General features: G+C 35.7%; 1 long non-coding RNA gene across 1 annotated transcript; it reads right to left on the bottom strand.

Annotated features, from left to right (window-relative positions):
• LOC112991195 (uncharacterized) lies at positions 1-27,264 on the bottom strand. The gene is made up of 8 exons (XR_003261246.2): positions 27,188-27,264; positions 24,291-24,421; positions 23,945-24,012; positions 15,892-16,048; positions 9,701-9,779; positions 4,283-4,521; positions 2,125-2,345; positions 1-379 (listed from the first exon to the last, which is right to left on the bottom strand). It is a non-coding gene; the product is annotated as an uncharacterized LOC112991195 (long non-coding RNA).
• Between the last annotated feature and the right edge of the window lie 249 nt (positions 27,265-27,513).

The raw sequence follows: 27,513 nt of genomic DNA, 5'->3' as shown, positions 1-27,513 counted from the left end.
GTAATATTTCAAAATTTGCGATTTTGTACTTTCTCGGGTAGGACTCCACTTCAGTTTTATCCTCTCTTCCTTGACAGACTGAAATGGTTTTCTTGACTGTTACTCAAGAACTCACAGGAAGCCTTGTAATTCATTTCTCTGTTTCTCCATTAAATATCCAAAAATGTGTGTGTTGGTATTAATCTTGCAATAACTTGCAACAGCTTCAGTTGTAATGGGTCTAGTATACTCTCTAAAAGTCACAGTGAAGTCAAAGTCCATGAGAAGTGTGCACGTGAGTAAGCTTGGACCATGATTTCCAAATCCAGATGCGGATTCTGTGGACCTCTCAGCACAAAGGCCATCTGAAATGATTTCCTTGGTTTTCCTGATAATCAAACTGCAAAAAAAGGTAGTGACTTTCTCAGTGCCTTTCAGCCTTTCTTTAATCTATAATTTTATAAAACTTGCTTTATTGTAACTATTTAACAGATCTGTGCAAAAGATCACTTGTAGTTTGCTCATACAGAAAGATATCCTACTGTATTGATAAGAATATGGTTCTTTGGTTTGGAATAGTCGTAGTAGTTAGACTTAACAATATAAATATTCTCACAGTTGATCAGAAGTGTGAAAGCATCTTATAATTAAGACCTATATAACACCACCTTGTACTTTTTAGCTGCTCGCTCATATGTCCACAGATTATATGGGTTATTTAACAGTGTGTTGTGAACGCATTATTGCAAGAAAAAAAGACAGAAATATCTTGCATTCCTTCTCAAGAAAATTATATTCCAAACATTTTGTCTTATAATGCCTCTATCATCAAATTTGGTGAAGAAATTTGATCCAGGGGTAATACCTTTGCTAATACACCAAAAAGAATTCGTATCATAAATTCAATGGATGGCTGATGCTTAATCACTGACAAATTCTTGCTTTTTTTAACTGTAGCCTGTATGAAGCTTTTAAAATCATATCCATCAATAAAGTGATCTTTGACTTAGCAAAATGTCTAGCACCTTTGTATTCTGAAGGATTCAAAATGCAGTACACCATGAAATGTGCAGCAATAAGCTGTCATTTCATGGCGATATCAGTTGTCTAAAGAGTGGTTATTTATTGTAGTAATTTTATGTTTAGTCACTGTAGGAACTGCAGGACTAGTATCCCTCACTTCATAGATTAATATTTTAGCTTTGGGAAGAAACTGAAGGAACATTACATTGATAGCCAATTACATGAAAAGAGGTAGATGTGATTAAGATGCACAAAATCCATAGATCCACGTCCACAGATTATTTTCAGTCACATCCATACTGATTTCTGATACTGCTGTATGCATATTGTTTAATTTTTAAAATTTCTTTTACTCACTTATTCACATAGATTAGCTTAAGCAGCTTGAAACCAAATTAACTCTTCCACCAATATTTATAGACAAGAAGTTGTTTTCCATAACTATTGATTCAGTTTCACCTATTTTTATATGTAACATAAGTACCAAAAATGCATAAAATCCCCAGAACTATATTCTACTGTTTAGGTATCAAAATAGAAATGCTTTTCTTAGAACATCAGTTGCTATAGACTGTGAATGCTTTAAATTACAGAGAAGGAAATAGATGCAAATTCCAAATTAAGCTGCACATTTCTCCCCCCCCAAATCTGAGACTTTTAAAACACAGGTGAGAGTTCTGCTCATCAGTAGGTAGTTCAGATGAATTCTGGCCTGTGATATACAAAGATATACAAAGATGCAGGCTGCATTACAAATTACCTAGCTAATAACACAGCACTACATACTGTCAATTACAAAAAATATTACTCTGTTACACTGATTTATGCTAAAATACATGGATAAAAATCCACCAGTTTTTTAAATTGCTTCTTATAAAGCAATCTAATTCTTGGAACCAAATACAAAAATACCAATATAACTGTATCCCCCATTTTCTTTTGAACATAATGATAGCTATTTCTTCACAAAGGTATAGTGTTCACTAAGAAATCTGTTCTTAGGCTAAGCTATTATTACTTCAGCAGTCTCTGGGCTCCAACAAGGAATAAAAATAGTTTTAAAAAATGCAGAATGTCCATAAAAAGGAGAAATGGATGATGAATTTGTGCCATTTACTGTACCTTGTCAATTCTCTGCTTTTCATCATAAACTGAGAAGACTGCACAGACCAGCCACTTGGATGCAGGGCCAGCCTGAAGACCAGGTAACAGAGGAGGCTGCCTAATCTAGCAGAAAATTAATGATGGCAAAAAAAGGAAAGCTGGAAGCATGGAACATCTATTATTCATCTTCAGTAACCTGTTGTCTGGCAAGAGCTGATGTATCCAATTCTTTGGGTATTCTGCAGTGAATTAAGAAGTTTACAAAAGAAAGTCAGTAAAAATCAGATTCTGTCCTGGAAATAGGATAAAGTCATCACTGGAAATCTGTCTTCTTAGATAACCTGACTGGAGTTAAACAAATCAATGGTCAACATCATGCTAACAGCTGGAGATGGGAACAGTAAAATTTTCCATGGTAAAGATCTGGTTCATTCTCAGATTGTACAGGAGAAGCAGAAAAAAAAAGAAGAAAGGGAGAAGTTCTGGTTCATTGCAGGTTCTTTCTCACTCAGAAAAGGAGGGGAATTATGCAGATAAGGTCTGAAATGATCACCAGTTATTCACTCTAGATGAAGGATCCTAGCACACCAAAATCACATTTCTTATGCCACTGATTGAGAATAGAGAGATACAAGCTGGTTTTATCACAAGCATTTTGTAATGGCCTACACTTATTTCAGCTGAAATTAATCAATCTCAGTGGGATCACAGTCAGGACATTTTCAGGTGTTTTTTTTTTCTTTTTTGGCTGGTCAGCATACGCAGCATAAAAAAGTACAACTTGTTGCATTACTAACACAAATACAGGAAAAGTGCTCACATATCCATTGGATCTAGATCAGGTTTTGCATCAACTTTCTAAAAATTTGAGTAGGAATGAGGGTTTTTCTAAAGATGGAATTCATGTGCTGGTTAATACATTGGCTAACAGAAAGTTTTTCTACTTTATCCAATGAAGCAGAAAAAAAATTCTCTATTTTCTTTTCTCCATGCTGTAATACCAAAATTAACACAAATGGTGTTCATAATAAAGGCCTATGTTTATTGATTTTGTAAGTGACATGATGGTAACTAAATTGAAAAGTTTTGTTCATATTCTCTGACTTGTCAAATAAAGAAACAGATCTTTCTAAAAGAAGAAATCAATCACTCTTAGAATTGTAATGGCTAATAAAATAAAAACTCATTTCAGTATTACTCTGACTTTTTATTATGAGCTACAATTTATACTGTATTGCAAATCTTCCTAAAGGTAATAAATTTGCCATAGAAAAAAAATTAATACAGAATCTAATTACATTTAACAATCAAATTAGAATGGACATTTTTCTGTAATCTCATTTAATTTATGAGATTTGTAAAGCAGCAAAATTGCTAGCAATACCTAAAAAAATCACATTCGAAGTTGTATATCATATCAGGTGCCTACATTCCTTTCTGCTATGGGAAAGATGAGACTGGAAAACCCATGTTCTGGGCCAATCTTCTGTCATGGGCAGCCTCTTTCTACACCCCTCTGATCAGAATCTGTGTTACTTTGATCTGTAGTGTTAGAGGAACTTGCAGAGAAGAGATAGGGTACAGGGAAGGCAGAGTATTTCTACAAAGCACTCTATCTCTGAAAAGGTATGGGAATCTTACTGCTAATCTCCTCACGTTTCTTCTAAAAGAATTCCCAGTTCACACTAGTAAAACCTCTTCCTCTCAGGAGAAGGAGTGTTGGTCAAGGAGCTACATTTTGGCATAAAGTCTGGGTCAAAAGATAAGTCTACGTGCCTCTGAGGAAATATTGCTGATCTTGAAATACGTGGGATGGGAGGGTCACACTCTATATTGTCCAGTAAAGGAACTAAATCTTCCATTTGACAGAATAGCACAGCAGAAAATCTAAACAAATTTAAACAAACACCTCCTATATGTTCTTCATAAGAAATGTGATTTAACCTAGCTGAAAAACCCTTGCTACTCAAACATCATGCTTTCAGCAGCAAGAACTTTTTAGACTGCTGTTTTTCTCATTTTGCCAACAAAGCTAACTTTATGAACTCTCTGATGATCATCCTCAAAACAGATTCTTCTGAAGAGATCTGATGCTTCCTTCCTGAAGTGTTTTACTAATTATGCCTTTTAACTTTGTTCACTGAAGAGAAGATCCTTAGCCAGTCGAAGAACTTACCTTGCGTCAAAAAGTATTTGCATAGGTACCATTAGTAGGTTGATATGGTATTTACTTTATATTGTGGGCTGCCCAGCAGTCTTTCAGCTACCAATTCCTCAGCCATCTGGAGGTCTCTTATTTTTCTGTTTTATATGAGAAGCTGAGTTAGGCATCTTACACCTCTCCAGCATAACCTGGGCAAAGCTCTTCTTCCTTTACTTGCTTCTCTCACAATCCTCGTGTGTTGCAGATCCAGCCTTTAAAATAACAAAATAAATCAGTAAATAAAAGAAAAACGAGTTTAGTTTTGAGAAAGAACAGCCACCATTTTTATGCAGTGCATACAAAAATGTGTTCAACATAGAAAAGGTTTAGACAGATTTTTAAAAATAACAGCAGTGAACAAAGTTTTAGATGTACTCACTTCAATGACTCAGTATCTCAGGTTTTTTTTCCTCATTTTTTTCTATACCACAATAAATCAGGCTGTGAAATAAGTTTGGTTTAAGTAGCAAAAACATTATGATTTCACATTTAGCAGCATAAAAATTGCCTTATGTTCAAATTCATGCTTCTCAGTAAGGCTCCCAGATACCTTTCACACACTGGTAGTTTATTATCTGCCGAGATGCTTCCTATGGGCAAATGCAGACTTGCCATCACAAGCTGTGATGAGTGAGTATTGACAAGAGGCCAGATTCTGAAGAAATTTCTTTTTGTATTTGGTATTTATGAAGTTAAGTTTGCAGCAATCAGCTGAAATTATATGCCAGTTAAATTTACACAATTTTGTTTGGTGATTATTAGAACTTTCCAATCTGAATTTATATATAAGCAGCCTCCACCAAATCAATGTCTTACCCAATTTGCATTCAATTCAATGCATTGCTCAAGATAGTGAGTTTATTGTAAATTTTCACTGTTATAACACAAAATTAAATTCTGAATGCAAAATGAAATTCTGAATTTGTTAATGAGGCTTTATCAGATATTAGTAAAGTTCAGTGGTAAAGTGGAAAATTCTTAGTTAATTTCTATTCTGCGTTACAATGGAAGTCAAAATGTCAGTTTTCTATTTTAAAAAGTGCTGCAAATCTCAGACATTTTAACATCTAAATATGAAATTCTGAAAATTTTAATAATGTTGCACTATTAAATGGTTCACATCTTAACATTCAAATGGATAAGACAACAGAAAAAATAAGGTCTAAAATGAAGCAATACAGAAAGCAAAATGAACCAAAAAACACCTTCTGAAACCTTAAACATTTGAATGTTATCTACATGAAATCTGCCAATAATTCCAAGTAAAAATATAAATATCTACAACATTTTAACTTGTTTTAAAGTTATCAAAATTAACATTTGCATTTTCAATGAAACTGCTTTTTCCTGAAGGATTTTTTTTACAAAAAAAATTTTTTGCTAGTTCTACTTATGAAATTTATAATTGCATCTATATAGTTGTGACTACAATTGTGATATATATATATATACACACACATATATATCCATATATATAGTGAAATATAATTGTTTGTATCATATTTGAGTTAATGAGAAAAGTCCTCCAGTACCAAGAGTGAATTTTTTTAATACACTGAATTCATGATGAAAAATCTGACTCAATCTCAAGATGCCCTTCCTTGGCTAGCATTCCTATAGTTACTATTTAATAAGTTTTCAGTCTTGGTATGTCATAACTGATTTATGTGAATGGCCTCAAAACATTCTGTTTTATATCTTCATAAATGAAGAGAAACCCAAAACAGATCAGTGAATGCTGAAAAGAAAACTTGTTCTTTGTAACTTTAAAGACAAATGGAAAAATTTGAAGACCATATTTCAGCAATACATATCCACTCCAGACTTACAAAATCTTGCCAGAAAACAGGGATCATATCTCCATGCCAATTCGAAAGAACATCCTATTTCCACAGGTTTCAGAAGCAGTCAAATAATTTATTCACAGAGGAAGCTAAATACAAAGCCTATGTTAAAATTTATTAATTAAAAATCACATTCTGGAAGTAAAACCTTCAAAAACCGCAAATGTGCTTGGCGACTGTAGAAATGAATGAGGAATAAAAACCTTTTAGAAATACCAGTGCTCTGGAAGTCTGAAGATATCACAGTGAGCATTCATAAGACATTTATTCCTTTACATCAAGAAGACAAGATGATAAGCATTTCTTTTAACACCTTCCCACATGGGTATTTGAGCATTCAGGCATTTAAAACAGATGGGACGGGGGAGAGACAAAAGTCTTCAAGTGACCAAAATAGTAATTTTTCTAAAGAGTTTCAAGAGTTATGAACAATCACTCTTCAGGTCTGACCCAGTGGGCTTCAAATGATACCCAGCACTAATGCTTCGAAAACAATTACTCGGCTCATTACAAAAAATGGCATTGGGGATCAGGAAAAACATATTGGGGGAAATATCTTTTGGGGTAGATACTGCACTATTCGGAGAGTAGCTAGGATGTTCTAAGGAGAAAAAATTATTGCCAGAATGAATTTGCATGTTAGTATTTATTTTTATTTATATATTAATAAACTCTTCCATAGGTGGCAGGCAGCATACTTAAGAAGTTGCTTTTACTTGAAAAAATCATGTTAAACTACATACCATGGAAATGAATTCTTTGATTTATTGGTAATAATATTCTACTAGTAAAGAACAGGTGTGGAGTGCATCATTTTTCACATCTTATAGTTCTTCACAATACTTAAATATTGTTTAAACTGTTTTTTTATACAAGCAAATAAAAGGAACATTGAATGTGAAAACAACTAATGAATTTATAAACATGATGCCGTAATTGTACAAAATTTTGTCTGTTCTTTTTAATTGTCTGTTACCCCAAGTACTGAAGATGTCATATGACTATCTTCAGGAAGGTGGGAGTGGGAAAATATAACATAAGTAAATACACAGGAGTGAAAATAATCAGAATGCAGATGCTATCTCTGCCTCTTGTATTGCAATCACTATATATACTACATACATTTATGCTATATAAGAGCAATATCCTCATTTATTCAGTGCTGTGTAAGCAAAAGCAAAAGTAACCATTGCTAAAGTTCATCACTCAAAACACTCAAGCTCACTTATGCTGAATGCAGGAGAAAGGCCTTGAAAAGAATTGGTCAAGGACAGTATCCAGCTCTATATCACAGTTCAGTCAGAGAGATTAGCATAAAATCAGAAAACTGTTTCTTAGATTAAAGCCACAGTATACCAGGAATTCACTTTCGTGCATAAAAAGTAGCATCAGCCTAGATGGTCTACCATATGGTCAACCAACATATGAACAACCAAATAACTTTGTCCATTACTCTCAAATACAGTCAGAAACAGAAGCTGCAATAGGCTCACTGATGCCAAGCCTCATTATAGTGAAGGCAAGTTTTTACAAGTCAGGGAGATGCAGCTGCTATCTGATGGCTTTGCAAACTGCATGCATTTCAACTGTCTCTCTCCAGCTCTTGTGAAAACTATGTTTTCTCTCAGCAATGCCAGATACTCATGCCATTTCGAGAAGCAGACGATATCCAGGTATATTATTGTTGAATCATCCCTGGAAGGAAATTCTCATTCCCAGATGGAAATTCCCACTTACATGCTTCAAGTTTCCTCTTTCATAAGCATGGTCATAAGGGAAGACATTCTAACTGAATTTACAGTAAGAACCACGTTTTCCTAACTCATAAATAGGGTTTATTCATAAAAGCGAGACACTCCAGCATCCTCAGATAACTGCAAAGCAGATGCCAAAATCAATGTGTAAACCAGGTTTCTGCACAAATAATACTGAACTATTTGGCTTGTGGAAAAATGTATATTAGCTAGTACACAAAAAGGAATTTAAATATAATATCTCTATGAAGCTCATACAGAAAGGGAAAACATGTATATTTTATTTTTGAACATTAAATATTCACAGAGTGTTTATTAAGACAAATACATAGCCTTATCAAGATGAAAGACTTGGGAAGACTTGTGAATTTTTAAACCAAGAAAATAAAAACATAATGTTAATAAGACTTAATGGCATAGTTAAATATTTAAAATATGTCTGTGAAAATCTCTTTAATATCTAGAGGGCTAAATACTTTTTATCTACAAAACAACATCAGATACCAAAACTTGGTTGTGCATCAATTGACTTAACCAAAATGGGCTTATTTTATGCTCTGTTATGGTTTCTCTCTTATCTTTTATACATAAATAATACATATTTCTTCTGAATTGGCTAGCTAAGCCAGACAAACTTATGGGAATATATGTTGTACCACATTTTGGTTCTATTAAGGAGCATAGTTCTTCTAACAGAGGTTTGAAACACACTGCTTTCTTTTCACATAGTTTATATTATGCTACTTGAAATCCATGCCCCGTAGACTCATATTTGAAAATGAAGTAGGAAAAACTATTTCGTACTTCCTAACGTTGTATAACTGTATGAGGGATCCTACATGATGAACTGTGACTACTTTGTTCTGGATTGTTGCACAGGTAACAAATAATCAGTAGGGGCAAGATTACTTGCCAGAGTAAACTAATGGCTTTGTTTGCTTTTTCATGGCTAGAGCAATAATAGCACTTGTGGTCATTCTTTAAAATATTCCCTGATCCTTAAATTTGTCTCCTTGGGTATTGCTACAGTGAGATCTTACAGGTGTTGTGATCAGCAGTCACTTCGGATTCATTATAAAAATTATGCGTCCACAGATAAGACTTCAGACAGAGATGAGCAAGAACAGGAGCTATGCTTCGTAACTCTTCATGTCTCTATTCAGGCTTTCAGAAAACTACTTTAAAATGTTTAAATAAAACAATCAGCTCTAACTTTGGCCTCTGCTCTTAAAATTTAGCTGAAAATAGACCAATTAACAGCTTAAAACTTCTCTTGACGTGCCTGAAATGCTAAGCAGACTTAAAAATGACTCTATCCTGCACAAGGATGACTACCACATTCATATTTCTCAAGTCTTTTGGAAAAAGGTCAGATGGCCAACAATTCTCACTGAAAAAATCTTGAGGCTGTAAGCAAAGAACTTTGTCTTCACTTATCGCTACAAGGGGAAAAAATGAGCATGGATTGTACAATGAAACCACCAGAAGGACTTAGCCCACCAAAGTACACATTCTCACTGGCATTTGTTTTTATTTGAAATATGCCAGGAGCATTAAACTAGCCAGATCTTTTATTAGCTCTGATTTTACTGATGGCCAAAGTGGTAAGCTCAACAGCTTGACGTATCCACCAAAACTGCCCAAGTACTCTACTCAGCAATATCTGAATATGGTTTCAATGTCATTTACATAGCTTTTGTAAAAAGAGAAAAGAACCATAACTAGGGAGTATATCTCATTGCTTCCTCTGAACAGTAATGACATTCTATTAAGAAAATTAAATTAGTGCCCACCTTTAAGGTATCAATCCCTGGCTTGATTTTTCATTTGATTAGCTTTAAATCCCACAGGTTTGAATTGAATCCTGAAATTCTGCAAAAACAAAGTGATGGTAGATTACTGTATTAAACACAGATGCCACTGATCTGCACAGGGATCTTGAAATCATGTTTTTCATTTCTTGTTCAAAAAATAGTGTGATCTCTAAACAGCTACTTTGTTGACTCCCACAGGTAGCTGCACTTTAGTAGTGAGAGAAGTCCTATATATAGTGCCCATATGTTCCTCTTTTTTCAAAGGCTTATTGGAAATTACATAAACAAACAAAAAAACCTGCTTCAAACTGCAATGTACAGGTTAGCCTCTGTTTCTGCAAAGCTGCTAGAAAGCCTTCTGTGAAGACCATGAAGCAGAGCCCCATAGTGAAATAAAGGTGATAACTGGGGTCAAAAAGCTTTTAATTTATTGCTGACCTTTAGTCTTAAAAAGCCAGTAGTGCTAACCTGTGTCTAAAGCCTAGCACACGAGCAAGTACCCTGAGATGCTGGGACTATCACATGGGAGTTCAGATTTTCAACATGCTTTCAGATGAGCAGTGAAAAAGAAGTGATGGATTAAAATAAGATTTTTAGCCCCATTTACATTCCCATTAAAAAAACTCCATGTCTGAGAACAACAAGCATTTGAAGAAATGGGGTCAGAAATCTTACCATGCTAAATTAAAGATTACCCAATCCATTTTTCACCAGCATGCTGCCACACAAATTGCAAGGTAGTTTCATTCACAGGTCACGAATTTCATTTGCAGACAAGTTAGCCCATTTCAAAAGAGGAGGTTCCTATCAATTCCCCTAAGTTCAAGTTTCAGCTTCTCCAGTGATTTGATTTTGGGTTTTGTATGACTTTTTACAATTTCTGCTTGATTTGATTCTTGTGTTAATGGCCTGTCAGAATACCATAAAAAAGGCAAGGTACACATAAAACCTGTTCAATTTATGATGTGGGCAAGGAACTTTGAGGCGCCTGATGGTAGAGTTCAAATCTCGCTTAATTTGTAAGTGATATGTTGGGAGTTTTAATCTTAGTGGCCATATGTCACATCTCAAAACCAGATCACACTTTGGCATGAATGGCAGCCTCTGCTTAGAAAAGCTCTAAGATTGACATATTGGAATGGGTTTGGGAGATGCTCATGGGGGAAAGCTTATTCATCTTTTATCACTAGTGGAAACAGTCACACTTCAGATATCACATATGGAAAAACAGCATTTTTAAATCAAAGGATTTTTATGGACAACTATGAAATCAGCTTTTTCTTAGAGCCAGTGATCTATGTATAAGGATTTTTTTTTTAATCTGAGCCAGTGCTTTAAATAATAGCATCCATCTAATAGCTTCTGGTCCCATAGGTATGATAGAGTACAGACAGGCAAGAAGGATCAGAAGGCATAGGGTGCAGACTTCAATGTAATTGCCAGTTTAATAAAATAATTTATTTTCCATTAAACATATTCCTGTCTATCCTTAGAGCTTTTGTAATGCAGTAAAGCAGTATGTACAGCACAGAGCTACTCAAATGCCACATCTGTGAGCATGTTTACTCACTTTTCCAAAACTGATTGTAAAAACAACCCCCACAACATATAATATCAGCTCCTAACTGAGCAAGAGCCATAGAAATACCAGTGGTTCTTCCTTTAAGGGGGGTGTATTAATTTCAAATAAAACTAGCCTGTGCCTACATAGTCCATTTTCATTTTTATGTATCATGGTGTTTGCTGTTTGTAGTACCTATTGCACAGAATAGTATCAACTGGTACAGATTCTTTCGTGCAGTGCTCTTCAGTTTTGTTTAATCATGCTGAAACCTCCCAATGGGAGTCTATGCTATTCCATTTTCAGATCACACACCATTTTAGACCAAATCCCATGTTTTCCTTTCATAGATAAAGAGGATTTACTGCAGTGCATTCTAAATCCCAAAGTTTCCACAGTAGTCTTCTACATCTTCAAAAGCTAAGTATGGCCAAGTAGCTACCACATCTTCAACTGAATCCTTAGATAACCCTTCCTACTAAAGCAGCCAGTTGCTAAGGCTGGAATCATGATGAACATAGTTTCTTCATTGTTCTCTAAACACCATCTTATGTCCCTCAGCTTGATACACCTTGTAATAAAACTCTTCCTCTTCTAAAAACTCTCTGCTGTTGAAGTATTCTACTGTCTTGCTCTAGTTCTTCTTCATTAGCAGGTAATGTGTTTCCAAAGCTGGCAGGCAATTTAAATTGTAATGGAAAAATCTAATGCCCACAAATGCTATCTTAAATACAGTTTTGTGGAGACTCTAAACTCAGTACTTGCAATCACATTATAAACAAAAGTATTCCATTAGCTGGGGGGAGAGAAAGCACCTTTCTTATTCTTCTTTTCCTATTTCTTTTTTCTTTTCTTTTTTTTTTTTTTTGGTGTGTTCTAACAATTTTACAAAGAATGGAGAAGCCATTTTGAGTAAAACATTATAAAGTATTATGGTCACTGAGTTAGTAATCTGATACAGAACTACATGATTAGAGACACTAAATAACTGGTCCATTTCACTGCATAAAAACTTGCCATTTGTCCCCAATTCCTCCATTAGATGATTAAAAGAACATAAGTTCTTTAATTCTAGGCCTTTTATCAGGGGAGTTAAAGGTAGAATAGTTGGAAGAGGAAGAATTACAAGATCTGATATAGCAGATCAGACTAAACAAACAATAAATGTGACAATGTAAAATGTCTTTAAATATTTTAATGGAAATTTCTTTTTAACAGAAACTTTATCTCAAAGTCTTCTCTAAATATTACCAATGCAGTAGAAAAGTTATGAAAATTTTTAAAAAACACCCACAAGTCATAGCTTACATGATTACTGGGTCAGATTCTGTCATGCTATTGCTCAGAACCTACATTGCCCCATGGTTAGGCATTTTCCCAAATCATGTAGCACTACTGCAAGCCAACTCCATGTAATCCCTGGTAGAGGGAAGAAGTAATCGCAAAAAAGAGGTCCTTGTACTCTACTGTGTATGACAGCCATAATGTAAACTGCAGCAGTTTTCATTTTTTCTAATATGCACTGGGATCAAAATCTGGGGCTAAGATTTGTAATGATATTGAGTATTTCCATTTTTTCCTGTGCTCGAGTCCTGTAACAAACGCAGTGTTTCATATTGTTTTGCAGAGTTTTAGTCATTTGTTTGCTTTTTATTTTTATCCTTTCCTTTTGAACGAACTCTGATGCATTATTCTCTTTCCTTAACCTCACAGGAAAGTGTCCAGTCAATGTAGTGCTTTCAGGAATTCTGCTCTGCTAGCTGCTCAGCTACATTACAGACATACTTACACATATAATTTCTCATTGCTTCTCTCATGGGCTTGGCTGTATGCAAGGAGATGGGTAGGAGTTGTTCTTGTGGAACAGGAAGCAGCGACTGGCCTGAAGAAGCTGACTGTGTGGATAATCATCATCTCTGATACTTCTTCATCATTCCTGGAGAGCATAGCTATCAATCCATGCCTAATCTAGACAATGTGTTTCTAACGTAAACTCCCCATACAGCAGGAAACGACAACTGAGAAAGCTGATTTATCTATGCTGCGCTGGTAGCTCCTATTTCATGACAGAATAGCTAATATGTTGACAGACAGACAGCTTAGGCTGAGCTCTTACTTGATGTCATTATGTGCCAGTTGATGCAAGTTAGCTACCACAGATATAAATTCTACTCTCGATAACCAAAGTTTTGCAAAAGCTAGTAGGAACATTTTCAAGCTAGAGACAATAAACTTTCTTTTTTTTCCTGTATTCTTGAAAAGTAGCTTCAAAGGTGACCAGCCACACTATAGCTTCTCTTGAAATAAAATAAATGAAAGCTGTTCTACCAGTGAAAGTTCCTAGACAACAGCATTTTAATAGTTTTTGTCTACGTTAAAATTCATAATAGTGACAGATTAGACTGAGTTACATCTAGATCAAAATGTTAAATATAAAATCATTTGCTTGAGAAGTGCTTGGAGTGACATTTGTTCCTGATTCTTGTGGAAAAAAAAAGATCTGAACTCCATACCCTTCTAGCCAAAGCAAACTAAAACTAGACTTTTGTGATGATGCAGCAGTAGTAACAATATACAGAATGCCAAAATTCATGGGATGATTTCTCAGAAGCAGTGCTGTCTTCTTATTCCATCCAAAGATAGTCTCTGAAATGTCTAACCTCACAGAAGCAGGAAAAGTAAAAGAAAAGTAGAAGATTTTTTTTTTGAAAAAAAGTTTTATACCTATATTTATAAAATTCTTCTTAAATATTATGACTTCCAGCAAAAATGCTTTTAGACAGAGGCAATTCTGCAGTATTTAGTTGACAATAGCAAATAAAATAAAAATTAAAACAAATTATTGTTAATTTGGGAAAACAAATAAAATATTTACCTTTCCATTTTCTCCTGAACATTTCATTGACTTTAAGAGTGATGACATTCCTTTTTCCTGGCTTCATTTTGACACTTCATTAGCCACTGATCATCACCTTTTGCTCCACTGAGTAGTGGTTATTTTTCATGCCACCACAGATAGAGGACTTAGATCTGATTTATATTGCAGGTAATAAATGGTAATTATCTGCACCTTTTTTTCTGATGTGAATCACTGTCTCTGAATTCAGGGAACTAAATCTCTGTACACCAATGACAGCAGATTAGAGAGTATAACCAGTCTTTAGTATACTTACTAGGGCAAAGACTTAGAGGTCATGCATTCAATTTTGTGTAATTAATGTCAGTTTAGTGATGAAGACGAAGGAAGATGGTGTACACTTAATCAAGCAGATAAGCAATATGCAGCTTTTGCATTAGAGATTTAATGGAACAATAGCCACAGAAATGAAAAATGAAGAGTGGACAAAACATACCCCTTTTACTGCTCATGCTTTACTCTCAATGGTCAGGACAAACCCTAGATGCTTTAATCTTTTTCCTACATCCTTTTTCTAAAGATATTATAAAGCAAGGGAACAGGAAGTCAAGAACAACTTTAGGAATTGCAGTTAAATTTCACATTTTTCCTCTTGGGAGTCGGTGACGAAAGGTGCTAGACTAGATGGACTAGAGTCTGACATTATCAGACAGAGATAACAATGACACGGTAGCATAAGCGTTCTCCAATTGTAACATGATGTCACAAGTATAAACAAAATCTGCCACAGTTCATATATTTAAAATTCACAACTTTCATTATATTTATCTTCATAACATCCCTATGGCACAGTGGAATACTATAGTTCCTTAGTTCTCCATCTATTTAAAGGAATAAATGAAAATTGGAAGGATTCAGACAACCAAGCCACCTGCCAATGAGCAGAATCTCCCAAATCCTTCCCAGTCTGTAGAGCACTTGGTGACGACTGTGATGTCTACAGCACATAAAATTCTGCATTTCCTTATACGTGAAAGGGCCATACACTTAGGACTGATTTGTCTATGCTGCGCTGCTGGCGGCCTGGGATGCCTCTTACTGCACTGAGAGACTCAGAACAGGTGACACATTCAGACTGTCTGGGTCTTCTTTATAACGCATCCCAGTGAGACTTTTCTGGCCATACTTTACATGCATTATCATGCTCTGCAGAAAACACAGCAAATATAGCAGCTTCCAGAGTAAAAGCAGCTGTTAGGACTCCTTGTAATACAGCAGTTCAACAGTCCCAAGGATTGTTTGTACATTTTGCAGAGAAAAGTGTTGAATAAAGTAGTAGGGAATGTGAGCCTGAGTCCAGGGTACTAGGTAGGAATGCTAACAACAAAAATTAGTATAATGCTACCATCTGCTTCTGGGGAGAAGCCACTGAGCTATTAAAGGAAATAGCAGGAGGCAGAAATACTTCTTTCTTTATCTACGTATTAGCAGAATATAGTGACCTTTGTTCTGTTACTGAAGTATGTGACACAGTTATTCATCTCCAATTAAGATTCTGATCTAAGATATGCAACCTCAGCCCAGCACTAGGCTCCTAAACTGTCAAGGAGATTAAGTTTTAAGTCACATTCTCCTCTCTTCATCATTTCCTATTGAATAGCATGGATGACATCCCTGTCTATGTGCTGGCTATTGTAAATGCTACCACAACAAGCCTAACACGCCACACGGCACAGGAGCGTAGGTCCTTACCTCAGAACTGTGGATCTCACATCACGCAGGTTACAACATACCAAGACGGTCTGCAGATCCAGCCCTAAGGTCACAGAGGAAGTGACAGCACAGCAGTAAACTGAAACCAGGGCTCTTGAATCTCAGGCCGCGTCCCACTTGCTGGACTATTCTTTATCTACCAGAAAGCAGCAATAGTAAAGAGTAAAGAGTTAGTCTGAACTTAACTGGATCCTGAAGAATATTATATTTTCCAGTTCATACAGATTAGTCCACTAAAATGGTGATGATAATTCTTAACTGGATTTGAATATATGAACTGGAAATGTAAAGAGCTTTGTCACTCTTTTTACAAGCTCATGAAATTTCAAAAGGATACTGCCTAATTAACTCTCATATCCAATTTGCCAAGATAAGTAGTAATTTCCACTCTTCTGTTAAATGTAGATGTAAGGTGCATGTCAAACAGCTCAAGTATAGTGCTCCCCATATGCTTCAGCTGTTTCTCATATATCATTTTCTCCTGTTTCAACATTTGTGTTTACACGTTTAGGTTATGAATACCTAAGTTCTGCAACCAGGGAAGGTCATCTCTGAATGATTCTTATTACTTATTACCATTATTTACTTATGTTTTATTAATGGTCCACAGGCTCCGGTCAGGATCTGACATATGGTGAACATCTACCAAACACACTAAACAGAGAAGCAGATAATGGGTGGGAGAAAGCTTCATTGGAATGACTACGAAAACTGATAGATGTCTTAGTCACATTCTCTCTCGCTAACCTTCTTTTTCAATATTTATTAATCTTCAGTTTTACTTCTGCTGGTATTTGAGCTACAATGGTGTAAAAAAATGGAAAGCATCAGTGCTAGGATGACAAAAGAAAAGTTTGGGTGTCAAGATGCGAGTTGCTTTGGATCTCTTGTACTCTACCACTGTTCTTAGTGAAGTTATGCAAATTAGTGTGTTGTCACATTTATTTCAATGAAATCCCAGATATAACCGAGGGCAAAAGTTGAAGAGTTACACTGTAGTTTTTCTAAACATGAAATAAGATGTAAGATAAGTCTTAGCAAAATGTCTTACTGTGCCATTTTTATTTCTGAATACAATTTTTCACCTACTGCTGCAATGGCTCTGTTTATCAGTGCAGCATTAGTGGTTAAATATCTCTTGTCTGCAACAGCTGTGTTAAGAACTGGAGGGCTTTCAGATTGTGAACTGTTAGAACTCTGATAACAAGACAGTAAGTCTGGCCCAGTGACCCAAAACAAAGGAAGCAATGGATGCGAAAGGGTAATGCTGGGAGAAAGAAGGCAAGTTCTGAATTAACCTGGGATGATTATGTGTTCTGACAGAATGAAGTACCTCTTATTCACTATACTAAAGCTATATGGCAGCAGAATGAAACAAAAACAGATGTAGACTTTGTATGCAGTAGATATTATATTATCTTTTTTCATATACAAGTAGAGCTGTTGGAATAAATTCTGTCAATAGCCATTAAAAATACAAATAATTAGGCACATACTTAATATACCAGATTTAATATATATCCTTACTGAAAAGCCCATAAAGATGTAGCATAAAATGTCAAAAAAGCATGTATACCTTCCATAAGTTGTTCAGTTATGCTTATCTGCAGAATATATCCCTATTATAGTCTACCATTTTTTTAAGCATGCTTTGCACCATCTATGTATCATCTCTACTAAAAGTTAGGGAAAAGCTGCATAAAGAAATGGGGTATTTTGGCTTTTTTTTTTGTTTTTTACCTCCCAGTGCTTCTGCTGGCTCTTCCAGTTCATAACCCTCATAGTTAGAGGGACTGACAGAAGCCAAAACGCATGTATTGCTGGGTTCCACTGGATGGGGATCTCCTCTTTTTCCCAGAAGGATGATTACTTGCCTGCTTTAGAACCATCTTTCACTTGAGTTTCCTGGGAATGCCTGGCAGTTGAATGAATTTATATTACTTATGTAGTAGTAATACTACACTGTGCAAATAGCACTCAGCTGTGCTCCGCTGTTCATGCACTTCCCTGGCCTCTGACCAACTTCACTACTGTGAAATGGAGTGCAAACAAAAAACTATGCAGGCCATGTAAACGCAGCCATAGCAGTTGACCATAGGACCCTTAACACTCTTAAAGCAGGCATTCGTACTGCCACTGCTATGTAGCAACTAGCCTTGCCTGAAGCAAGATTTAATCATAACATGGTTTAACACCTACAGATTGATGGCCTTGTCTGTATACTTATAAGTGTATTATAGTTATTTTAGGTGGCCTGTGTATTGCTTGGCCAAATACCTTCAGCAAAGAAAAGGTCTGGTAGGATCCATTGAAAACAAATATAATTTTGCCCAATCACTTAGGGAGCTCAAGAGTTTTTAGGTGGGTCCAGTCAAGGCATATTGGCAACAGGTTTCAATGCAGCTAAGTGGTCTAAGAATAATATAGTCAATAGTGTTGTCAGTAAAGGATGCTCAAGCAAACTTTGGCTATTCACACTGTTTTCGTGATGATATCCAGTATGCCAATATTATGCTATACTTAATAAGGTCTAACCATTCAGAATAATTGTAATGTCAAGACAGTACTCCTCATTTATCAGTCTCAGCATTAGCTACAAAGCCCTAACAGGCATTTACATAGGTAAAGCTCATGCAAATGCAAAGAAATTCCTGACTCCTATATACAAGTGTCACTTACACAATCAATATTGCCTTCTCTAGAGCTCAGTAATACTAAATACAGCCACTCTGTTTGTACACAAACCATGTGAATGTGTGCACCCTCATGTTCTTAGACTGGGCTTACTGTCTAATGGCTCCCTCCTGGCTTTGAAGTTCAAAATCAGCTGAAAGACCTAGGGAAACCACAAGCACTTACAGTTCTTCCTATTATCCAGTTTCTGAGGACAGACAAATAAAGCAGCAATACACTTAAAAGGTAATCTTCATATGGAAGAATGAGGGCCTGATGCAGTTGTTATTTTTAAATGAAAGTGTGGGAGGCTGTAGAAAAGAACATCCAAAAGAAATTAATCTTTTGGAGTGTGTACTTCCATCCCAGACTTGAAATTTTCCATTGTCCCTATCAATTTCCTTGTGTTAGTATTTAAATGTAAGGGACTGTTAACCCCAGACAAATAGGGTGGCAATGTCTGTACCTTTCCATGGGGAAAGAAAAGCACTGCACCTTGTAAGATTCTTTTTCTTCTACTCAGCAATTTCTTAAAATTAATTTTTGAACTATCAAAACCTTTTAGGGGTTCTATTTTGAGCTGAGTCTCTTAAAGGACCAAAGTCTGCTCTGTTTTTTAGAGCTTTATGGTTTGGGTGGCATATTTGAGAAGAGGGTAGGGATGCTTTACTTAATATAACTTTAGTTTCAAATGGTGATGGTTGAGATTGTGGTTTCCATCACATCTTGTAGAAATGGTGCCTGAGAACATGATGTTCAGCAATTATAAATGCACCAAGTTCTTAGAGAAGTGAACACAAAAATAATAATTCCCCAAATACCTGTGTAACAAATAATATTACAGGAAACATACCTGAAGAGATTTGAATCTATCCTCTGAGAAATTTCCTTTTATGACATTCCCATCAAGACATGGGAAGGGCTTTTTTTAGAATTATTTTTCCAAATAATTCTAAATATATATTCTAATTATATAATGCCCTTCTTTTCTCATAACCCTTGAAGTAAAATGTTGCTGTCATTCTGCTCCAGAATGTTTTATGCTAGCATGGCACTCCTGAAGCTTGCTGGCTTGCCATGATGGAAAAGGAATGTAGTTTAGTGACTGAAAGGGGTCCCAGAAAAGCTGTCATGCAGAAGAAAATTTGACAATCAACCCATTCTCGGTAAAGTTACACCAGTTGAAAAACAGTGTGGGACTAGATACAGTGTGTGTGTGTGTTTGAGGAGGATTTTTTTGGCGCAGTAACTATCCTCTGCAGATACTAGTGCATACTGCTAGTATCAATGGAATATTTGAGCCTTACTTTTCAATAACAGTGCACTGTAGCAAGCAAAACCTTAAGCTGGACATGCATAAATGTTTCTTATGCGAATCTAGTGGAGGATGTCTGAGTGACAGGTGGAGAGAGAAAAGTCTCTTTATATACAAAACAGGCAGTATTGCTGGATGCTTTCTCCTCTTTCCTTCTTCCTTCTCCCTGCCAACATCTTACGCTTGATTTGGAAGGCCTACAATGGCAGGTGAATGAGCAGTTCAGTCTCAAGATCCATTCAGCCCTTAATCGCTATTTTTAAACTGCAAACAAACTTGCAGCCATTTCTCCACCAGGATTCTAAAATTTTTCACTGAATCTTTTCCTGTTAGGCACCAAAGGCATATTTGGTTGCTGATGATTTGGTCCACTGTCAGATCAGCCAGCTAAAGACTCTGCCTACCATTTAGGAGGAGATAAAGATCGAATCAGACCTGATCTGCCTGGCATTCAGGATCTTTTTCCTGCACCTTTATCCATGAACAAAGACAATCATTGGCAAATGCCTTTCAGCCTGTGGACTGAGTCTACGGTACAAGTGTTCCACTCCAAGGGACTGTTCTCCAGCTGATAAGATGAATTCAGCATATAAGCTATTGAATCTATACAGTGAAGGAGAGCTACTGCACTGTGGTGACATCCTGGGAACCCAATGACTTCCAAGACCAATTCAGAAGCAAGTAGAAGATCGGGGGATTAGTTTTAAAAATCTTATTTTAAATTTTGTCTTCCTAATTTTCCAGGCAAAGAAGGTACAATGAAGCATGTGATGATGGCAAGTGAGCTACGTGATAAAAATGGATGTACTTACGTTGTACAAATAAGGGCAGGTAAACCAGGAAAATATGATTGTAGATGACATGGTTTAAATTTCTATGTCCTATTAAAATATGTCTTTCAATATTGTTATCATAGCATTAAATATAGCTGAAATTAGAAAGCTGTTTTCTTTCAATTTACCCATTCTTAGAGGTCCTTTCTGCCATTAGCCTTAACGTCAGTAGTGATTAGGTGGGCTTTATGTATTTGGTATAAAATGGCTGGCTTTAAGCAAAACCACTGTAGTATGTCAAATAAAACAAAGGTAATACAAAACAGCTGCACTAATTGGAATGACAGTGACATTCTGCACTACACTTAACAGTAAAAGTACCTTAAAGACAAGCCTGACATTTGACTGAGATCCTCTATTTATACTTACTTTACTGATACGCAGCTCCTACAATCACAAGTCTAGTATTCTGATTATATTAGCACAGTTATAGTAATTGCAAAATGTCTTCAACCTTTTACACTAGAAATCCTGCTTATAGCATGACCTTGACAAATTTGTTCTCCTCTCCCCTTACTCTGTGTAAGAAGGGTCTCCTTTTATTATAACAAAGTTAATGCCAAAGAGAAAAAAACCTCATATACATATATTTTCTTTGATTCTACTTTGAAACCCACTTTTATTTTATAATTTAAAGTTGATCTTTTTCTTTTTTGGAGCTCAAGCAAGAATTTCTTTTCATTGATTTAAACCAAAAAATGGTTGTCACCTGCCTGCAGGAGGAGTCCTACAGAATGTTAACTCTCTTTCAGAGAAAGTGGCTCTATCAGTTTACACGTAGCTATAACCTCCTCATACACTGGAGACTGTTGCTCAGTCTTCACGACCCAGCTAGTCTTTTGGTAAGACAAAATGTCAGGTCTGGAGGAAGTTTGCAATGTAGATGTTTGCTTACTAAAAACTGATCAAAATTAGCAAGAATCATTGCAAAAGCAAGAAATTATAAATCCAAGGGAAAGATTTGATAATAATTATGAACTGGATTAAAATCAGCTGCTTTGAGAAGGATGACTTTCTGTTTTCCAAGTAACATCCATCCCAGAAGAATAATTTATGGTGACTCACAAATGCTAGAGAACAGAATCTATAAAAAGAACATTTTCAAAAGTCAGAGCTTTGGCTATAAAACTGTGGCATTCCCTCTCTGTAACCTTAGACCACATTTCTGAAGAAATCTCTAGAATAGATATCTCACTTGTGACACAAACAACTGACTTTTATAGGAGACGAATAGTTGCAAGCCCTTTGGATTTCAGTAGGAATCTTGTGTGGTGAATCTCCCCTAAGATAATTTCCTAAACTTTAAAAACTGAGAACAAAAATGGACATGCCTAAAATGATGATATTTAAAATTCAAATCTCAGTCTTTCTGGGCTTTTCCATTTCCTAGCAATGAAATAGGATAAATGTTTAAGTAAGGAATGTTTAAAAACAAACTCCATAGAGCTAAGGACATAAAAAACCTTACAGTGATAAAGAAGTTTAGAGTACTTAAAAATATTTACCATGTTTGTTCATTGATGAATAAATTTGTTTAAATATCAGACAGAGTTAGAGCTTTGCAAAATAGACTGTTTTTCAGAAGTTACATAGAACTTTTCAATTTCATAGAATTCTGCACTGCCTTAGTTAGAGGCTTATTTGCAGTGCTGATTAAGTAGATTTTTGCATCATAAATGCAAATGTGTACACATTGTTGATGCAAAACACTCTTTGCTTGAATGCTGTTATGTCTGCTGTGATATTGGCCTGTTTCTGCTCAACAAATTTTTCTGTGTTACTGAAACTTCACAGTACGTTATGGGCTCAAAACAGACCCACTTGGGAATAAAGAAAACATTCTTAATATTATGCAAAATATTCACAACAAAATGCAAATATTGTTTACAATTTTTAGCATCTCACTATAGCAGCTCACATTCTAAATCTCAACCAGCTAGAAGCTATATGGAAAACTGTTTTATCAGCCTTTAATGCTGGATAAGTTGTCTTGTACAACAAATGTTGCTGATCTTCAGCAAAATGGCCGGGCCCAACATTCGATATAAAAATACTAGTTTTGAAGTAAAATGGTGGGTTTAGATACATTTAACACTGACGTATTCAGAATGAGATTTAGTTTTTACTGGAAAGATTTTCTGAGAAGGGCATTCAGCCAGAAGGGGACTGCTTCCTCTAGGGAGAGAGGAAACCTATAGTTAAAGGATTGGATTTTAATTCCACCAATGTTAAGTTGCACCAAAAATGATTTGGGCCAAAATAATTATTCAGATCACACACTACCGGGCAGATATAGATTGATGTATTTACATTTTGCCAGAATAAGCAATGTCTTATGAGAAATATAAACCTCTGCTTCTTTAACCCTTGAATCATTGATGAATACAATTTTTGTCATCACCCTTCCCTGACAAAGTGAATATACATCCCCTCATCCCTCAGTTCACATTTATCTCGCTGTCTCCTTTCCACTAAGTGAAAAGTCCTCCCCATTTAGAACTCAATGCTGTGTTTCCTAGCATGCTGTATCAACAAACTAATGACATTTCTGTTGGTCTCTTTTGTGGTCAGCTCTGCCTTCTGGAGAGATGTCCACAAAGCTGTGACTATTTCCCTCTGCTGTACCTAACTCCACCGCACTGGTTTGCAGTATGATTCTGGAAAGCAAGAAAAGGAAATGAGATATATTGCAAGAGACTGGAAGCTTGCAGGAAAAGAAACACAGTGGTATGGGTGGGACTCCACCATCCCAAGATTCTTGCTTAGCTCTGTGTCTTAGGTAATATCCATTTAGGAGTTACCTTTTTCAAAGAGTAGAGATAAATGAAGTATGTTTTAAAAGTTTATACTAAAGTGTGGGGTTTTATTGAGGTGAAGTCTACCTGTATGAGGGAAGATTGCTGTTTTCATGAAAGTTTTGAGAACCTAGTCTCACTGTTCCAGCTTGCTGAATTTTTTCTTTAGAAAATTCCCCCAAGCATTCTATTGCATATTCCTTTCCTCGATAGTCTGAAAACGTGCAGTGCAGATGTTCACCAATAACTTCACAGCATTTCAGCGGCAACTGAAATTACTTTGGGGGAGACAAGCTAACTGAAGGAACACTGGATGAAATACTCTAGAGTGTAAGGCTTCAGAATTCACTACAGAGATGAAAAACAAATCAAAAGTTCGGATACCTTTCCATTTAGATTAGGCAAACAGATCTCACCTGATCTTCCACATCTATTCCTTTTCAGGCTCAGTCACCTGCATCCGATCCTCCACAGAAGAACTAGACTAAAATCAAAACGAAAGCAAGAATGACTGTGTCAGAACTGGACAGAACCAAAATCACAAGCTATGTCTTCACCAAAAGTGAATGCTTTATTAACATAGGAATACTAGTATACTTTGTAAGGAAAATAACTTCACGCTGACAGACCTATGCTTTATACCATTTGGTTGCTCAATTAAAAATACCTATTATGAGAAAAACAAAGTTTTGCTGACATGGCAAGATTTACATTAAAGGCTTTCCCTGCTTATCTACATCAGTAGGGAATGATGCCTCTTACCTGCCTTGATCAATGATACGCATTAGTTGAGATGTGCAGGGAACACTTCTCCTCACTTCTAATGCAATGTTCATCAGTGTGGCTCAAACCGAAAACCAAAAATGGTGAAATGAGTAAGCAGCAACAAAAACCTGTTTAGGTGAACAATCCCAATAGTGAGCCATATCTAAAACTAATCCTGGCATAACTCTTCAATCAGATACTTGAATCAGAGGCACAAATGAGGCTTTAGTTTGATTCAAAGCCTGAAGATTTTCAAACACTCCAGCCATACCAAAACCATGCCAGATAGTGTTCAATAAATGTTTTTTTATTACATACCAAGTTCTCGGTTTATTTTATTTGCTACTCATTTTTCTTCGTAAGAAACTTCGCTTTACCCTCAGATTAGCACCTATGTAGTTCATAGATAAGGAGCTGAAAGTCTGAGTCACTTGTTGGACAACACAAGGCAACACATCAAGAGCTCTGCTACCTACTCTGTCAGTTCTTTGCCAAATACAGGAATCAAGACCACTCAAGATTTTACAGGACAATATGCATAGTGAGCTCAGGGCAAGCACAGTAACTAAATGAATGGGAAAAGACAACACTTTTCTGATGCGGTTCACTGAAACCCATCAAAATAAGGAAAGTTGTCCTTTTTGAATTGTTTCTTTGTTATGTAAAAGGGATTATATTTTCTATAATTTAGTGCTTCTTTAAATGGTTCTTGCTGTAAGATTACAGAAATAAATGATTTAAGAAGAAAATAGAAGGGCAGATGCAAAAAGGCCAAAAAAACACCTGAAACAGTTTTGACAGAACTACTTATCACAGCTATGGTTTTGATGCTTTTTGTAACTTGTGTCTACTCCATTTTATGATTAAGATTATTATATTCTGGAAAAAATCCAGCTTAAAAAAGCACTAAGTATCCCAATGAATTTCATCAGTCCTCACTTCAACATGTACAGAAAGGCTGGGATATTATAAGTCTGACAATACAGAAGTATTTCAGTGGTAAAGCATTTTTTCCTGTTTTCACATTTTAAAAAGTTAGATATTTAAATGGACTTTATAATTTAAAAAATACTTTCCTTTAAATTAAATTTAATATTACATAGCGTAATTGTCATTGGAGAAAGGTGTTTTCCAATCCACGACCTCTTGTTCATGGTAGTTCTTAAGTAATTTCTTAAGAGACTGCTCCTATTTGGCATACTGTCAGCTTTACAGAGATGTGGGCTGAATTTTCTTAGTGAAGTGCTGCGGCAGCAATGCCTAAAGATGCACACCAAATTTCACCAGAGAAGGAAATAACAGTAATTATTTAAAAAATGCAATTTAGATAGTTGGAATGCAGTTCTGGCTGACTGAGGGAATTAACCCCTACCATTCAGCCTTGGCACATTGGCGCATTTCACAGGCTGTGCAATAGTGTTAACCTTATGGACAAATATGCTGGTGCTTTATATTCCGAACTGAATGATAAGAGCTGAGCAACACCTTGTGTTAGATCATAAAACTAACCATATGCTGTGGGTTTGCTCCTTTTCTTCCTTAATATAGCAGACTTTTTCTCTCTGTACTAGCAATTTCCCAGTTTCCTTGTTTTCTCTTTAAGCCATTTATGTATTTTCATTTCTTTCTGAAAAACCAGCTTTCAGAAGTCTAACACTATATGTATTTTGTCTTTCCTTTTCATTTCTTTCCTATCCTTTCTGGCATTTCTCATTATGTCAAATGTTGCTTTCCAGTGTAAATCAAAGTTCCTTGAGATATTTTTATTGGTATGATATAGAGCTGAGACTGGCAGCTGATGATCACTCTTCGACTTCCTCTTTTGTTGATCCTTCCCTGTTAAGAAGTTAGATACCTGTCTCTCAGACGCTTCAACTAGAGATAGCTCTTTTCTACCAATGTATACTTTGAATACCCAGTTGAGTACTATAATAAAGTAATTCAGTTATACTGCCATGAATGACTGCAGACTACTCATGTTATGCTAAGTGACTGTATCATGCAAACATAATGCAGATGATTCACAATGCATTTCCAGTATGTTTACAGTTAAGTTTATAGTAACTGGATACTTGAAAATATTTTCTCCCCAATAGAATCCATGCTGAGTTTTGTGATAAAGAATTTATGAAATAACTTTTAACTGACATGACAATTCAGCTCATTTTTAAACTTTAGAATGTATTTAAATGCAGGGAACTAGCTACTTTTATCCACTCATGAAATCATAAATTTTGTGTAATAATATATATTACAGCAGCTTACTCATATGATTAATCTTGCCCATTTTTTAAACTATTTATCACGCCCCAAGAATCAAAACTTATATAAAATTAAGCATTTATATGGGCACTTGCAGATGGTTTGGGGAAATATTTTATAAGAAGAAATAGTTTGGGTTTTGATGATGAACTTTGCTTTTCTTAAAAATGATAGATATAGGTAATTATGATATACAGATGAGGTATGATTCCTAAGTCCACAGAAAAGCTTCCATTTATTGCATTAATCTTTAGAATATTCAATTAAAGTCAATGGAGCCAGACTCAATATGCATAACCTACACAGCAGCATCCAGGTGATCAGCTATAGTACACATAAACATTACGATAATATGTTAGGTAACTACCCTAATAATACTAAACTGAAGAACATTTTGGATATCTGGCTTGGAATTTTAATCAGACCCAGAGATCCAAATATGAACTAATTAAGACTCTCTAGACATTATATACTAGCTGCGTGATTTTGTAGCTCATCACTACCTAACATAAATTGATGTGCTTTTGTGTCTATTAGCTCTGGAAGCAGGGTTTTGTTTCCCTTAACAACAGTTCTATGTTTTAAGTTCTGGTACCACTAGGTCATAAGAGGCTATAAATTACCCTCATTACCTTAATCATTGCAGGACTGCTGAATAAGCTGCATTCCATCATAACAAAATCACATTCAAGCATCTGCATCAGGCTTTAAGACTTGCTACTGCTTATGACAAAGAGGGATTTGAGTCAATCAATACAGAAAGCATTAACATCGCACAACATATTGTGTACGCGGTAGAGATGCTTGCATGTCATTCATTATAGTAGCAATACCTCAATAGCAAACTTATGTATCTCAAAGTGAATCAATACAAATTTTTGTTTCAAACAACATATGCAGGTCGTAATTACAAAATGTTTGTTGTATTTCACCTGAACACACTTCTATTTTCAGTTTT

The sequence above is a fragment of the Dromaius novaehollandiae genome, chromosome 11, assembly GCF_036370855.1.
Source record: "Dromaius novaehollandiae isolate bDroNov1 chromosome 11, bDroNov1.hap1, whole genome shotgun sequence".
Taxonomy (NCBI): Eukaryota; Metazoa; Chordata; class Aves; order Casuariiformes; family Dromaiidae; genus Dromaius; species Dromaius novaehollandiae.
Note: the sequence above shows the minus strand (reverse complement) of the source record. Positions and strands in the feature narration are given on the sequence as shown.